The sequence below is a fragment of the Balaenoptera acutorostrata genome, chromosome 11 (genome assembly GCF_949987535.1).
Source record: "Balaenoptera acutorostrata chromosome 11, mBalAcu1.1, whole genome shotgun sequence".
Lineage (NCBI taxonomy): Eukaryota > Metazoa > Chordata > Mammalia > Artiodactyla > Balaenopteridae > Balaenoptera > Balaenoptera acutorostrata.
The window spans coordinates 41,726,952-41,742,064 of NC_080074.1; the positions used below are offsets into that span (position 1 = coordinate 41,726,952).

The 15,113-nt window shown below is 36.9% G+C and overlaps 1 protein-coding gene across 15 annotated transcripts in view; it reads right to left on the reverse strand.

Moving 5' to 3' along the window:
* The window catches only part of NAV3 (neuron navigator 3), a 1,137,481-nt gene that overhangs the window by 293,435 nt on the left and 828,933 nt on the right, over positions 1–15,113 (reverse strand). The window lies entirely within an intron of this gene.

Below are 15,113 nucleotides of genomic sequence, written 5' to 3' on the forward strand. Positions count from 1 at the left end.
AAGCAAACATACTTAGACAAAGGCAAGAGAGAGTTTTTAGATTATGATACCCTTATTAGCAATCTGTTAAACTTAAGACTACTCCAATTCTATTAAACATTAGAAGAGCCAAATATTATTCATCCTCTCTAATTGAACTCCTTCTGGGGCACAGTTTAAGAATGCCTTAATAGTAAAATAGTGCTAGTCCGAAAAGAACTTTAAAATAAAAAAAGTAGGAACACTGTAAAGTTGTCTCAAAAATGACAACAGTGAAAACATTTAAATGATAGCTTAAATATCATGAGGTATTTTAGTCCCTAAAGATATCCACACCACCAGGGCAAATGTAAACACTTTAAAAACAATTCTTTTTTATTATTATTACTTTTTTGGCCGTGCCGCACAGCATGTGGGATCTTAGTTCCCTGACCAAGGATAGAACCCACACCCCCTGCATTGGAAGTGTGGAGTCTTAACCACTGGACCGCCAGGGAAGTCCCCTAAACACATTCTTAGATATTCAATTCTTTGTTTAAAGTAAATTGTTATACCTTTAAAAATGTACCTAGTAACTGTAGACTTTGATGTTAATCCAATCATTTCAATAGCATCTGATAGTTATAAAGATTGAAGAGATTATTCCACAATATATAAGCACTCATGAAAATTATCTGTATAAGAAAACCATAAAATAAACTCTCCATTTCCACTGAGTCATATTAGATAATGGGTGACACATTCAAAAGGTGACAACTTCATGCCAGTAGCTGATTTTAAAAGGCAAAATACTTATGTTCATTTGAAGAACTGCTTATGTTCCATTGAAGAACTAGTTCTACGTAGAAGAGAATAAACAAGTTGGTCTGCCTTTTCTTCTGTGATGACAATCACTAGCATGTAGTACCACAATCTCCTCATAACATTTTTTCTCTTTTTATAGACTTTGAGTTGGCATCTCTTGTGCTCCTTCCTCTTATCTGTAAATCAGCCTAGACCCGGGGGGAATGCAGTCATTATCTGGCTGGAAACAGGCCTAAGTTGCACCACTGTTTTAGCAAGATCAAAAGAGAAAAAGGTCCCCGAAAATTTCTCAACTATATATGTTCAGATACATTTACTGATTTGTATTTCTTGTTTTAAAGTTTATGTCATCTTTAATGATCAGATAGTTATAAAATCTTATACCTACAAATGTAATTCTGATAATAACAGTAGCCACATTCTGAGCACCAGCTACAGGCTAGGAACTTTATTAGGGGCTTTATATCGAGAATCTAGTTTAATCCTCACAACAAAACTATAAGGCAAATAGTATTAGTCCTGTTTTAGAGATAAGGAAACTGAGGCTGAGAGAAATTAAGTAGCTTGAGCAGCGTCAAACATCAAATGGATGGGTCATGATTTGAATCCAGTCTGCCTATTTCCACATCTATAGTCTATGTTCTTTTCCCTGAACTATGTATGGTTTGTTTTGACTTTCAGATTCTTTAAATACAAACTATTCAAGCTATTTTTACAGGCAAGGATAAAGTGCTGTCATTATACAGAAGGAGCAATCTGATCTATAAATTATGCAAAGGAGAAAAAAATATCTGAGAGTGGTATGCTGAATGCTTCTCTGAAATACTGTAAATAGTAAAGCAATGGAAAAATCCAACTATTAATCAAGGTCTTTTAACTATATCTAAGGCACTTATCAAAGCAAAGTATGCATTTTTATGATGAATATTATTTTCAGAAAAAATAGTAGAAAGTCTAAACATTATTATAAAATGGAATTCATATGATCACCAAAAACTGTTTAGACACCAGAAGCTAGAGATTAACAAGGATATATTCTTTTTAAACTGCGTTTTCTCCCTTTTAAAAATATTTGTATCATTGTTTCTTTTTCTTCTAACAAATACATTTGTGTACATTTTGCTGAGTGATGCCCATTTGGAAACTATCTTATAGTTCTAAAATAAATAAATAAAAGACTTCCAAACTTTCCAGTGAAGCATAATATATTTAGCCCATACGAAGTCATAAACAATATGTCAGCTCCAATACTTTCTAGAAGCATATGTTGTTGGTTTTATACCATATTTACAATATGGTGATTTTAATATTTATGTTTATTTTCCAATATGTAATTAGTAGTCTATGTGGAAATAAGCAATTCTGAATACAAGTTATTTGGAATAGCCTGCTGACAAATAAATATATAATTTGTGATTGCTACTTACAACCAAGGCCTCATTATGTTTTAAAATAAGAATAAAATATAACAAAACAAGCTAAAACCCACTGCTAACCATAATTCTATAGTTTCTATGTGGGAGTGGTTTATTTCTAGCTTTCCAGAATATTATGGAAGAAAATATGCAGGGATCACTGTGTTTAGTACACAGGCCAGTAACTTTATTCAGCCACTCACACAGTGAAAGAAAAGTTCATATAATCCACACCTACTTCCAAGTATGTGGCACGCATGTAATGTCATTCAGATATGAAATATTTCTGTCAGTTAATGTTTATTGAGCTTGTTCACTTGCCCAGCATCATGCCTATGTCCAATATACTGGATATATTAGCTGCCTCTTAGGTGTTTACAGTCTTAGGAGATGGTGCTAAAGTCTTAGCTTTCTTAACTGAAAAATCAGGTGTAATAATACCTATTATATAGAGTTGTGGTGAGGACTCACGTGTGTGTGTGGGTGTATGTATATATAATATATATACATACACCCACACACACACATGTTTCCCTATCTCTATGTATATATAAAACAAATGAATACCACGTAAAAGTGTAAGAGAGAGAAAACCAGTGACTTGCGTTACTATTCATCACAAAGGCAGAACCAGGAGAGGTCTGGAGCGTGTGAGAAAAGCTGCATAGAAGAGATGGGACTGAGCAAAATCTTACGAGATGAAAGGGCTACCAACAGCTCTCATCTGGTGGCTACCAGAAACCACACCAACCAAAGCTCAGCCTGTAGAAAGACAAGGAGGAATGGCTTTCCACAGAAATGAATAAAACTCTCAAAGACTCAGACTGGAAATAATTACATGCTATCTGAATGAACTCTCATCTCTCCTGAACTCAGGCTTTTGTGCATTCTGTTCCTTCTGACTTGAAGGCCCTTTTTTGCTTTTCGATACATTCTTTGAGTCATATCTTCTCAGGGAAGATTTTCATGTCTACTGAGCCCATCTTCTCTACCCCTCCCTCTCCTCTCCTCTCTAATCAGTTATCTTGATTGTTACTCATCCACCAAAGAATCGAAAATCTGAATTCAAATCTAAAGTTCTCTGTCCAGCTTTCTGGATCCTTTGCAATCTGATTTTCAGTCATCCTCTTCTCTTATATCATGGAGCTCTAGAGTGGTAGAGAAACCATGGACACTAGAGTTAATTGCCATGTCTATAGATAAGCTATCAAAGGGATCCTGGAAACAGGATGCCTAATCTGGGGGACTCCCCTCCCTCCCCTCCTCTCCCCTTTATGTCTTTCTTCCTTCTTTCATGAGGGTCAATTGACTTTCTCAGCTCTGCAGGTCCATGGCAAATACAGGTCTGATGTTTTTTGAACTAATGAATCCAGTGTCTAAAGCTAACTACTTACACTCATGGTCTACAATTTCCAGGGAGAAGAAACAGAATTGGCATAGCTTGGATCAAAAATCCACCCTTTATCTAACAGAAGTGGCCAGAGGGAGCAATGTCCCAAGGCATGCTGCCTACTCAGCAGATTGTGGAAAAAGTGCTCAGGGAAGTGAAGGAAGCTCCAGGTACCCATGACCTGTCTACTTCAGTATTCAATACCAATCCAAAATGTTCTAGTTAGCTCAAAAAGTTTCTACTGTGATCAACACACAAAAGTTAATTACTGTGGTAATTTTTGTGCTAATATTTTTTTGGGTCTGGTCAGCCACAGTTAATATAGCTTTTATTAAACAATAAAATAATTACTATTGTTATAAAAGATAAACATATTATTTCTATACTGAGTTATATTATTATTAATTCAAAAAGCTTCCAAGAATGAGAAATGCATTAAATTTGGAGATAAAATCCAGTGGGATGTAAATATATAATTGAAAGCTGAAAACACAAATGTAAACTGAAAATATAAACTCAATATATTTGAAAGTAAATGTGAAAAAGGAAAAAGAATACACACAGTTATGGCACCAAACTTCTATAACCTTGGACAAAGCAATCAAGTTCTCTAGGTCCTTGCCAACCTATAATTTGACAGATGCAATTTGCAGGTCTCCCTACTTTAAAAACTATGATGTTTTTCCCCCATACACATATAGTATTTGAGATAATCATATAAAATCTAGAGAATTTCTTTCAAACAAAATGACTCACTGATGATATAAAGAAATAAATGCATGGCAAAAAAACCCCCTTTTTCCCACTTGCATACAACCAGTAATGAATGCAAGTAGATACATTTGTTTTTTTCCCCAAAGTAATTTTTATAGCTTATATCAATCCATTCTGAATCTGAATATTGAGATCTCAGTTAGTATTAAAAATCACCAAATCCCTGAAGACATAGATAACATTTCGCTATGCCAAAAGGTGAGTTTTTAATGAAATAATTTCAGATATATTCAAAGGCATTTACAGACCAGGGGGATAGCATATTGACTTTGCTATCACTGTAGCAGTTAGTATGAGAATAACTTTTCATTCCTTGATTTATGCATTGGCACCATTTATACACACTTATTTCAGATCTCTTTCTTAGTATTCTTTTAAAAAAATAAAGTACCTGATCAAATTAAAGCAACCATATGGCATGACCAGCATAGCAGGAAAACAAAACACCAGCACTTGTGCAGATAAAGCATAGAAGGAAAATTAGAGTAGATAGACGTATAATGAAATAATCATGAAAATAACTTTTGGTCCTAAACCCAAAATAAGTTAGGATAGAATTCAGAGAAACTGGCAGTAGTTCTAAAGTAAATTTAATAAGTAGTGCTGTGCCTTTCTATTCCCTTTTGGCTTGGTTTTCATGACCACTACCTTTTGGGATAATCTTTAGTGCATTTTTCACAGGCCCAGTATTATAGGGGCTGTCTACACATGTAAAAACAACACAGTGGTTCATTCAATCAAATGGCTGGGCACCAGCCAAACTACTGGTTCAGTGGGACTGACCACTTCATAGAGTGGGCATGATCTTCCCAGAAACCAATTTCAGGTACATCCTAATTAAAGATAATTAAGTAAGGGAGATAATTCAGAGAAATTCCACCACCAATAAAATATCTAGTCAAAGTGTCAGGAGACAATTTTTTTTTTTTTTTTTTTTTTTTTTTAAAGAGGATACGCGTAGGTTATATATTTATTTATTTATTTATTATTTTTGGCTGTGTTGGGTCTTCGGTTCGTGCGAGGGCTTTCTCCAGTTGCGGCAAGCGGGGACCGCTCTTCATCGCGGTGCGCGGGCCTTTCTCTATCGCGGCCCCTCCCGTCGCGGGGCACAGGCTCCAGACGCGCAGGCTCAGCAATTGTGGCTCACGGGCCCAGCTGCTCCGTGGCATGTGGGATCTTCCCAGACCAGGGCTCGAACCCGTGTCCCCTGCATTAGCAGGCAGATTCTCAACCACTGCGCCACCAGGGAAGCCCAGGAGACAATTTTTTAAAACAACATATAACAACTAAAATGTAATGCCAGAAATAAAAAATAAGAATATAAATCACTTGTTTCAGAGACAGAAATAAGAGTAAAGATAATTATAATGAAATCATTTACTATAGGACCATCTCTTCTTCCACAAGCACCCTACATACAATCATATGGTAGACGACTATTGCTAAATCCAGAGGGCACTTCTACGTGCCACTCAGAAAGACACCACTGGATAATTTCAGAGCTGCACACTCAAGCAAACCCAGAGACCCCAAACAGAAAGGAAAGGAGAGAATCTTCCTCTTTAAAGAGCCAGGGTAGCTCAGCTGAGACTAGTAGAAAGGGCAGCAACATCTCAGTCTGAATATGAAGCAGAGAAGAGGGATAGAGCTACAGGAAAGACTGATGGTTGATTCAGAGAACCAGAGAAGGAAGGATCTATGGCAAGAATAGTCCAGATCTGGGGAGCTGTACAGAGTGAGCAATCTCCAGGTGAGCTGCATTTTCCACATTCAGCTCGGGTGGACTTTATAACTGCTGACATTACCTGTGTTAAATTCCCTTCATGTTCAGAATCTGTGCCTTCTCTTGCCCTCAAGAGGACAGTGCTGTGAGAGCAGAGTTAAGGAGAGCATATTGAAAAAGATCATATAAATCAAACAATAAAATGGCCAAGTTCTCCCTCTATAAAGAAGCAAAGAGGCAGACACCAGGGCCAAACTGCAATGGAAGCTTTAATGTGATTCTAACGTAGAAGAAATTCGAGAACAAAATTGTCTATTTTTAATAGACAACATTTAATATGCTAAATAGACTTCGAGAACAAGAAGTCTATTTAGCATATTTGGAGGTGAAAGGAACAAAAGGGTCAAGATTTCAAGACGGTAGCCAAAGAAAAGAAGGACAGTTAGTACATGACAAAGAAAACATGACAACAAACAGAAGAAAAAGAGATATAAGGAACAGAAATTAAGTTGACTATATTACGGGTCTTTTGTAGCTAGTAGATGAACAGTTTATTTTGAAAAAGATACACAAACTTTAAAACTTTGAACACATAAAATATGCTTCATTTTATGATCCAGATATCATTAACATTTTAGACTTTGCACCCTTCCCTGCTCCAAAATTCACATTTACATCTTCAGAAACGATCAGTTTGTATCTGTCTCCTCAAGAAGCCTTGGACAGATCATCCTGCATCCTCTAGTATCTAATCCTCATAAAACTCTGTCCATTGCATTTTTTTTTTTTAAACAATGGTTTCATGAGCAGTGATGGGGGGCCTCTGTGTTTTGTTTTGTTTTTTTGTTTTTTAAATTTATTTATTTTTATTTATTTATGGCTGTGTTGGGTCTTCGTTTCTGTGCGAGGGCTTTCTCTAGTTGTGGCAAGCGGGGGCCACTCTTCATCGCGGTGCGCGGGCCTCTCACTATCGCGGCCTCTCTTGTTGCGGAGCACAGGCTCCAGACGCGCAGGCTCAGTAATTGTGGCTCACGGGCCTAGTTGCTCCACGGCATGTGGGATCTTCCCAGACCAGGGCTCGAACCCGTGTCCCCTGCATTGGCAGGCAGATTCTCAACCACTGCGCCACCAGGGAAGCCCTGTCCATTGCATTTTATGACCCATCTTCCATTCTCCCTGTACACTGCCTTTTTCAAGGTCAATAATGACTTCCAAGTGTTAAATTCATGGGCCATTTTTTCATTCGGATACACTTGATATATCAGCAGCTTTTGATGTAGTTGATCATTCTCTCCTCCTTGAACCCCTTCCTCACATGGCTTCCAGGGTACCACATTCTCTAGGTTTTCTTCCTGCCTCCCTGACTGCTCCTTCTTGGTCTCCACATGTTTTGTTTTGTTTTTTTTCCTGCATCTCCCTGACCCTTCAACACTGATGGTTCTCCAGTATCAGTAGTCAAACCTCTTCTCTTCTCAATTTACACTTTCTTCTTTGGAGAATTCATCAAGTTTCATGACTTTAAATACTACCTGTACAATACTGACTCCAAAATGATTAACTATAATTATCATCTCTAGGGAGATGATATATTCATCTATATTCCAGATTCACAGATCCAGCTTCTCAACCCACTGTCTCTACTTGGATATCCAGAAAGCATCTTGTGATGGTTAATTTTATGTGCCAACCTGACATGGCCACAGGATGCCCAGATATCTGGTAAAACATTATTTCTGGTGTGTCTGAGGGTGTTTCCAAAGAGATTAGCATTTGAATTGGTGCACTGAGTAAACCGGATGGCCCTCCCCAGAATGGGGGGCGGGGGCGGCGGGGCTGGCATCATCCAATCCACTGAGGGCCTGAATAGAACCAAAAGGCAGAGGAAGGTTGATTTGCTCCCGGCCTGACTGAATAAGCTGGGACATCAGTCCTCTGCCCTTAGCACTCCTGGCTCTCAGGTCTTCGGACCTGGACTGGATCTACACCATCGGCTCTCTGGCTGTAATGCCTTTGAACTACACCACCAGATTTCCTGGGTCTCCAGCTTTCAGAGAGCAGATAATGGGATTTTCAGCCTCCATACTATTGCGAGCCAATACCGTTTAATAAATAATAAACCTCTATAAGCAATCTCATATATTATGTATATAATATAAATATAATATATATAAAATACTCTATTTCTCTGGAGAATCCTAATACACATCTCAAACCCAACGTTTCCAAAATTGAGCCGCTGATCCATACCTTACCGAAACTGGCTCCTCCTGCATTCTCCCCCATCTCATTTCCCATCTCATTTTATCCTTCCAACTGGTCCTTCTAAAACCCTGGTGTCATCCTTGACTCCCCTCTTCCTTTTGTATCCTGTGTACCATTTGTCAGCAAATTCTGATAACTTTACCTTTGTAATAGTTAACTGTGTATTTAACAGGATGAAAACTTATATTCATTCAGTTTGACTAGTTTGATGATAATTGAAATGAGATGAAGTGCAAATGGATTATAAGGATATTTCTGTATATGCTTGCCAGAGAATATGTGATATAACATGATCCCCAAAAAGTACCAAAGGCCAGAAATTCAGCATTGGTTCAAGTGTGTGTGATCTTAGTCACTTAGCTAATTTCCATAATCATCATATTCTCTTCTATGAAATGGGAATATAGGGACACCTAACCTGTAATGGTTATTATAAGAAACAAACGGAGTATAAATTTCAAAAGCAAAGAAAAGCCAAATAAGAATAGGTACTTATAATAGAAATTATTGATGAGATGTCCCAGTATTAGGTCAGCTGAGATGTGGACCACTTGGACACAGAGCTATAAAGAAACAGGGTTGTGAGATTGGACACTGAGTTCAATGAGTGTAGGATCTATAATAAAATATGTACATAGATTTTCTCTCTTGAGACCTCATTGGAATTGTACAATTCCCACAGCACTTTGAACACCATGAATACCAAAGAACACAGACATATTATATAAACATACACCCCCCACACCTGCCAACCAGCCCCCTACACAAAAAATATGTCAATATAAAAGAAAAACAGGACAAAATAGGAGCTTAGAATGGGCTGATGGAGACTACCAGTACAGTTCATGATGAAAGAAAGCAGAAGAAAGAACCACAGAAGCCAGAGCAGTACTAAGCCCAGGGCAGCCTACAGGCTTGCGATTCAAATTGCTGTGACAAAGTAACTGGAAATTGAAGTCCACAGAGGTGTACCCAAGGCCCAGCTAGGGAAAGACCACTTTGTTTTTGAGTAAAATAAATATGAGAGAGTAGATATGAGGCAAACTGGCAAGAAAGGGCAACAAAGTATGAGGTCAGAGCTCCAGGATGACATGGAGAATGCCAGTAAATACTCTAATATCCTATCAAGTTAAAGAATGATGTGATGTGACAACATGTAGTAGTCATTTACTGAAACACCCTGTAATGGTTTCAGAAGATTTATTTCCATGCAAGTTAAGATGAACTGTTCTCTAGGAGAGACCAAGAATCAATGAAAATGGTCAGTGGGCATAGAAAAAGCACCAGAAGAAATAAAAGGAAAGGGCCCAAAATTCAAAGTCACGACTTTTAGAGAAAAATCAATTTTTTTCTTTTTGATGCTTCCTAGGCCAGAGCTTGTCAAATGCTTATGAGTCTACAAATCACCTGGGACTTATTTAAACGAAGATTCCTCTTCAGGAGATCTAGAGCAGAGCCTGAGATTTTGCATTTTTAACAAGCTCACAAGCGACAGGTTATGCTTCTACCACTGGTCCACACTTTAACCAGTGACGTACTGGTGTGTAAGCAACTGGAAAGCCTGACGTGGGTCTTCTGTGGCTGGTCATTGGCCTCCTGCAGCCCAAGACCTACAGCTTTGCTCTGTTTGGCCCACACAATTTAAAGTCTACAATGAGAAAGCACGAGACTATATGTAAAGATTGGGTTTCCCGGTTCTCTTAGAATCTTAAGACAGCTGGCATCACTGTACCTGTCAACCATCAGTTGACACTGGAGGGGAGGGAAAGTTACCCCTTCAGAGGAGGCATGTCCCCTCCAATTGCCAACAGCCTCCTTCACTACCAAGTACATCCCTGACAGAGGCAGAGACCATTTTTCTATTCATCATGCAATTTTTATGTTGATTTTGTTTAGAAGAGAGATATTTTTCCATCCCCATGTCTGTCAAAACTGAGGAAACAAATGTAAACCTAGTTGTATCACACTGTATACTTTTTCCATATCAATCATTTATATTATCTGCCAATCCCCTTCACATTTTTGACTTTGAAATACATGGTTTTATTCATCTATCTATTTCCAGTACCTAAGACAGAGCCTGGCAGACAGTAATATGAAATGAACTGCTAACAGAAAACAGAGACTTGGAATCAAGAGCCTTCTTTTGGAATCCTTTAGCAGTACCCTGTTTTGTTACATTAGTATTTCCACTGGTTTTAATGTGCAGGCAGATCCATGAGCTATATTTACATCTACCTACAGTGAATCTATAGATTCACAGTCAATCTTTTAGATGAATTTTGTGGCCTGACAAACTAGAGAGTAGGGATATAGCTATCCTGAAAAAGATCTTACTTACTGTTACCAGAAATGATGATAAAATTAAACGCACAACTTTACTATAAATTGCTTACTTCATTAATTTTCTAACATTAGCACCACTTTCTCAGTTTTGTGACAGATTTCCATTGTCCTAAGAATAGCATTGAAAGAATCTTTTTATTTTTTTAAACTGGAAATTGAGATCAAAAGACAAACTAAATGACCATAAAAGTTCAGAATAAAATCAAATCCCACTTTCAGTGGTTATAAATCATAATGTATACTTTTATATGAGCTCTTTGCAAAAGAGTGGGAAACATAACTACCCTTATCAGATCTGTGTATTTTGTTTAAAAAGGAACATTTGTGTAAATGTTTCCAGACAGAATTTTTTTAAATGTGTGTGTGTGCATATATATATATATATATATGTTGGTACAGGGTGGAGTGGCATATGGAAGGAAGGCAGATCTGAAACAGAATCATGATGCCTACTTAAAGCAGACACTTTAAAATATCTTTTTTTACAAAAGAAAACATAAAACTTAACATATTTTATACAAAGCTCTGGAGTAAAATTTTGCACTGAGAACCGCTGAGAACATTAACAACATAAAGTCAAAGCCAAATAATAGAAAGGCAGGTTCTAATCAAAATACTTATCTTGTATTCGGAGAGTATAAGTTTTATATGCAGGAGCACGTCCAAGACTCAAAAACCATTCCCTTTACTGTTTATCATGAAAGCATTGACCAGAAAGTTTTGAACATTATACCATCCACAGTCTACTATTCTCTTCTTTCCTCCTTCCCACAAAATGCACACGCACACGCGCATGCGCACTCGTGCATGCACACACACACACGCACACACATACACACACACAACTTCCCTTCTTTTTAAAATATGTTTTTAAAATCAGGTCAGTCCCAGACAAACCAGCAAGTCTCTGCTGACTTTTCACTCTTTGTTTCTATTACTCTGTTTGTTCGTATTTCATATTCCCAATTCCTTTCATCGCACCCCATCACAAGGGTCCCAGCCATGCAAGGCAGCCATTGGAGGAATCCAGGAAAATAACATATTTTTCAAGAAACATTGCTGTCCTTTTCTTATCCCTCTTCCTTTGATCAGACCCCATCATCTCACGTCTCTTTCAAATGTGCCCTAATTTGCTAATATTTTAATGAGTTACTCCTGTACAGGTGAGGCATTTGGTGTCAAGAAAATAAGAATGTGTGAGAAATATCTGTGAGAGCAGAGGTAGGCAGTCAACTGGATCAAGCCCTCCAAAGATGCTTTGTTTCACAAACACAGTGTTTTAAAAAGATTTTAGCTAGTTTTTAAAGTTCAGATTATTTCAGATTTCTGGCTTCTTTTGAGAAATGGGAAGATCTAGCAGCACTAGACCCACATTCTTGCATGTCAACAGTGACCACTTTTCAGTTAACCAATCCTCTTCACCATTACCTGTAGTTTCATACCATCAGCCCTTTTCACACATTTACTCTTCTTGTCCGGTCCCCAGAGACATTTCTTTGACTTTACAATTCCCATACTAGGTATTGGCTAATCCTTTCTAATTCTGCTAGCTACAGTTGGTAGGGTTGGTTAAAATAATGCAATGCCAAGGATTTGGGTTTTTTCTAATAATCAATCCTGCTTCACTTTCCATAGATTATTGTTTTCCAAACCCAAATTACTGAAATTTTTATATTAACATGAAATACCACTTAGAGCAAGATTTAAAGATCTATAACAGATATATATTTTCTCTAACTTTTATCTTGGCTTATAAACTATTTTGAATCTTATTTTAGAAATAGAAACCTTCCTAGGTTACGTTCATAATTGTCATGCTGAGAGGGCAGTGACAACACCACAGTGTTAGTCAACTGGAAAAATATCTAGGAAAGTGCTGGGCAAATTTCCAAAGTCAACAAACCAAAGTAAAACTGCTATAGCTTCAGGAAGTCAGGGGGTGAGAGGGGAGCTGAAGTTCTGGGACCCATGAGATCAAATCACGCATTTGAAAGGGGACGCAGGTAAGTGCCAAGAGGTAGAGAAAGGCAACAGTTGGGCAAAAATAAGTTGCTTTTGACATCCTTGGTGTTTTCTGCAGAAAACAGGTAGCTGTTTGTCTACTCTTTAGAATATGTTAGTGTAACTAGATGGCAATTAGGAGAGCAATATTATAATTACAGTTGAAGCTTTCATTCAACAGCTAAAAGGAAGTTCTTTGAGCATCCTGAAGACGCTTCTCCAGCTCTGACAAACTCACTCTGCTTTAAACACCACTGCAAAAACTCTGATTGAAGTTGCTGAAGTCACTATTCCAAAGCCTTACTGGAGCAAGGTATCATTCTTGCCTCCTAACTCTACGATCCTGACCCCCTGATTTTGTCTTTGAGCAAGGCTCATCCCTTAAAAGTCAGATTAAGCTTGCCTACACAACTTCAAATTTTCAATCCCCCTTCACTTTTTCTTAGATTGGGTATCTGATTTTTCTTACATTAATAGTCTTTATCAATTCACTTATAATAAGATGCTTTGTTTATTAATATGTGCATATGATCATGCCAATATAAGTACTCTATGCAGTTCAACTCTAATATGAATATATTGGCATTATGGACTTCTACTAGATCTTTCCTTTTTTCTTATTTTCAAGCAATATTATGGAAGCAACCTAAATGTTCATCAACAGATGAATGGATAAAGAAGATGTGGCATACACACACACGCGTGCGTGCACACACACACACACACAGTGGAATATTACTCAGCCATAAAAAGAATGAAATGATGCCATTTGAAGCAACATGGATGGACCTAGAGATTATCATATTAAGTGAAATAAGACAAATACCATATGATATCACTTACACATGAAATCTAAAAAAAAAAAATGATATAAATGAATTTATTTACAAAACAGAAATAGACCCACAGACACAGAAAGCAAACTTATGGTTACCAAAGAGGAAAGGAGGGGTAGGGATAAATGAAAAGTTTGGTATTAACTTATACACACTACTATATATAAAAGAGATAACCAAAAAGGACCTACTGTATAGCACAGGGAACTATACTCAATATTTTGAAATAACCTATAAGGGAAAAGAATCTGAAAAAGAATATATATATATATATATATATATATATATATATATATACACACACACACACACACACACACACACACACACACACACATACATAACTGAATCACTGTGCTGTACAAGAGAAACTAACACAACATTGTCCATCAAGTATACGTCAATAAAAATAAATATGTAAATATATAAGTAAGAACAATTTAAACAATCTTAATTACTCTTCTGAGTTTTATGCTTGAGGAGAAAGTTCATGTTGAGCAGCAGAGAAAGTCTGACTTAACAGTAAACTCCTAAGAAAATGTTTAATTTGGTAGAAGGGGACCTCCATAAACGTTGACATTAGAAGATTTGCAGCATGATGTAAGTTGTAGTCGGTTATTTAGCTCATTCCTGAGGTTCTTAAAGATAACAAATTTCTTTCCTTAGTTCCTTTATGTTCCTTTGAATCCTATATTTATAAAGACATTTTCCACACCATGTAAGAAAAATGCTATAGTTAGATATAAAGTTCTTATAACTACGTCAGTATTTCTAAGCACTGATCAGAAGACTAACATCCACTGAGATATTAATAGTTGTTACTCAATGGCACTGAATGATTATCATGAAGCTCATCACTTATGATATTGTTTCCTTACTTACATAACTTATATCAAAGTTAGTTACCTACCAAATATTCATTACCCCGCTCTCCTTTCCTTTATAATAGCTACATATATTTATTACTTTGTACCAGGTACTGTATCAGCACTTCATTCCTATTTTCTCATTATTCTCATTTTGAAATAAAGAAAATGAGGCTTATCAGGTTTAAATAACTTTCTCAAAATCATACAGTTGATAAATGGTAAAGCTGAAATTAAAACAAGAGAGTCTGATTCTATTGCTTGCCTCCTTTATGAACTTAGGGAAACCTTTGGTGATCCTCTGACGTATAAAGAAATAATTTTCCATCAGCAAGAAGATATATGCAGCATTCATCAACTCACCTTTGCATTAAATGCTTCTCAGTGATTACAGGCTATGACATAGGCTTACAACTTTAGTATCTTTATTGCATTGATATATAAAATATGTCACATTTTGGTAATTTATTAAGCAATTAATTTATGAGACCATTTTTGCCCTCTAATGATAGTTTGAATTATTCCCCTCTATTATTGTATCTTGTTAATACAGTAATCTAACAAAAAATTACAATTATAAAAGTGTTCCATGGTCAAATACACCTGAGAAATGTTGGTGTAGGTTAATGTCTCTAAACCCATGAAAGTGGCAGAGTGGATGACTAGCCTCCCAGAGGCTTCTGCTAGACTAGTAGATGAGGAATTACACCTGCAAGT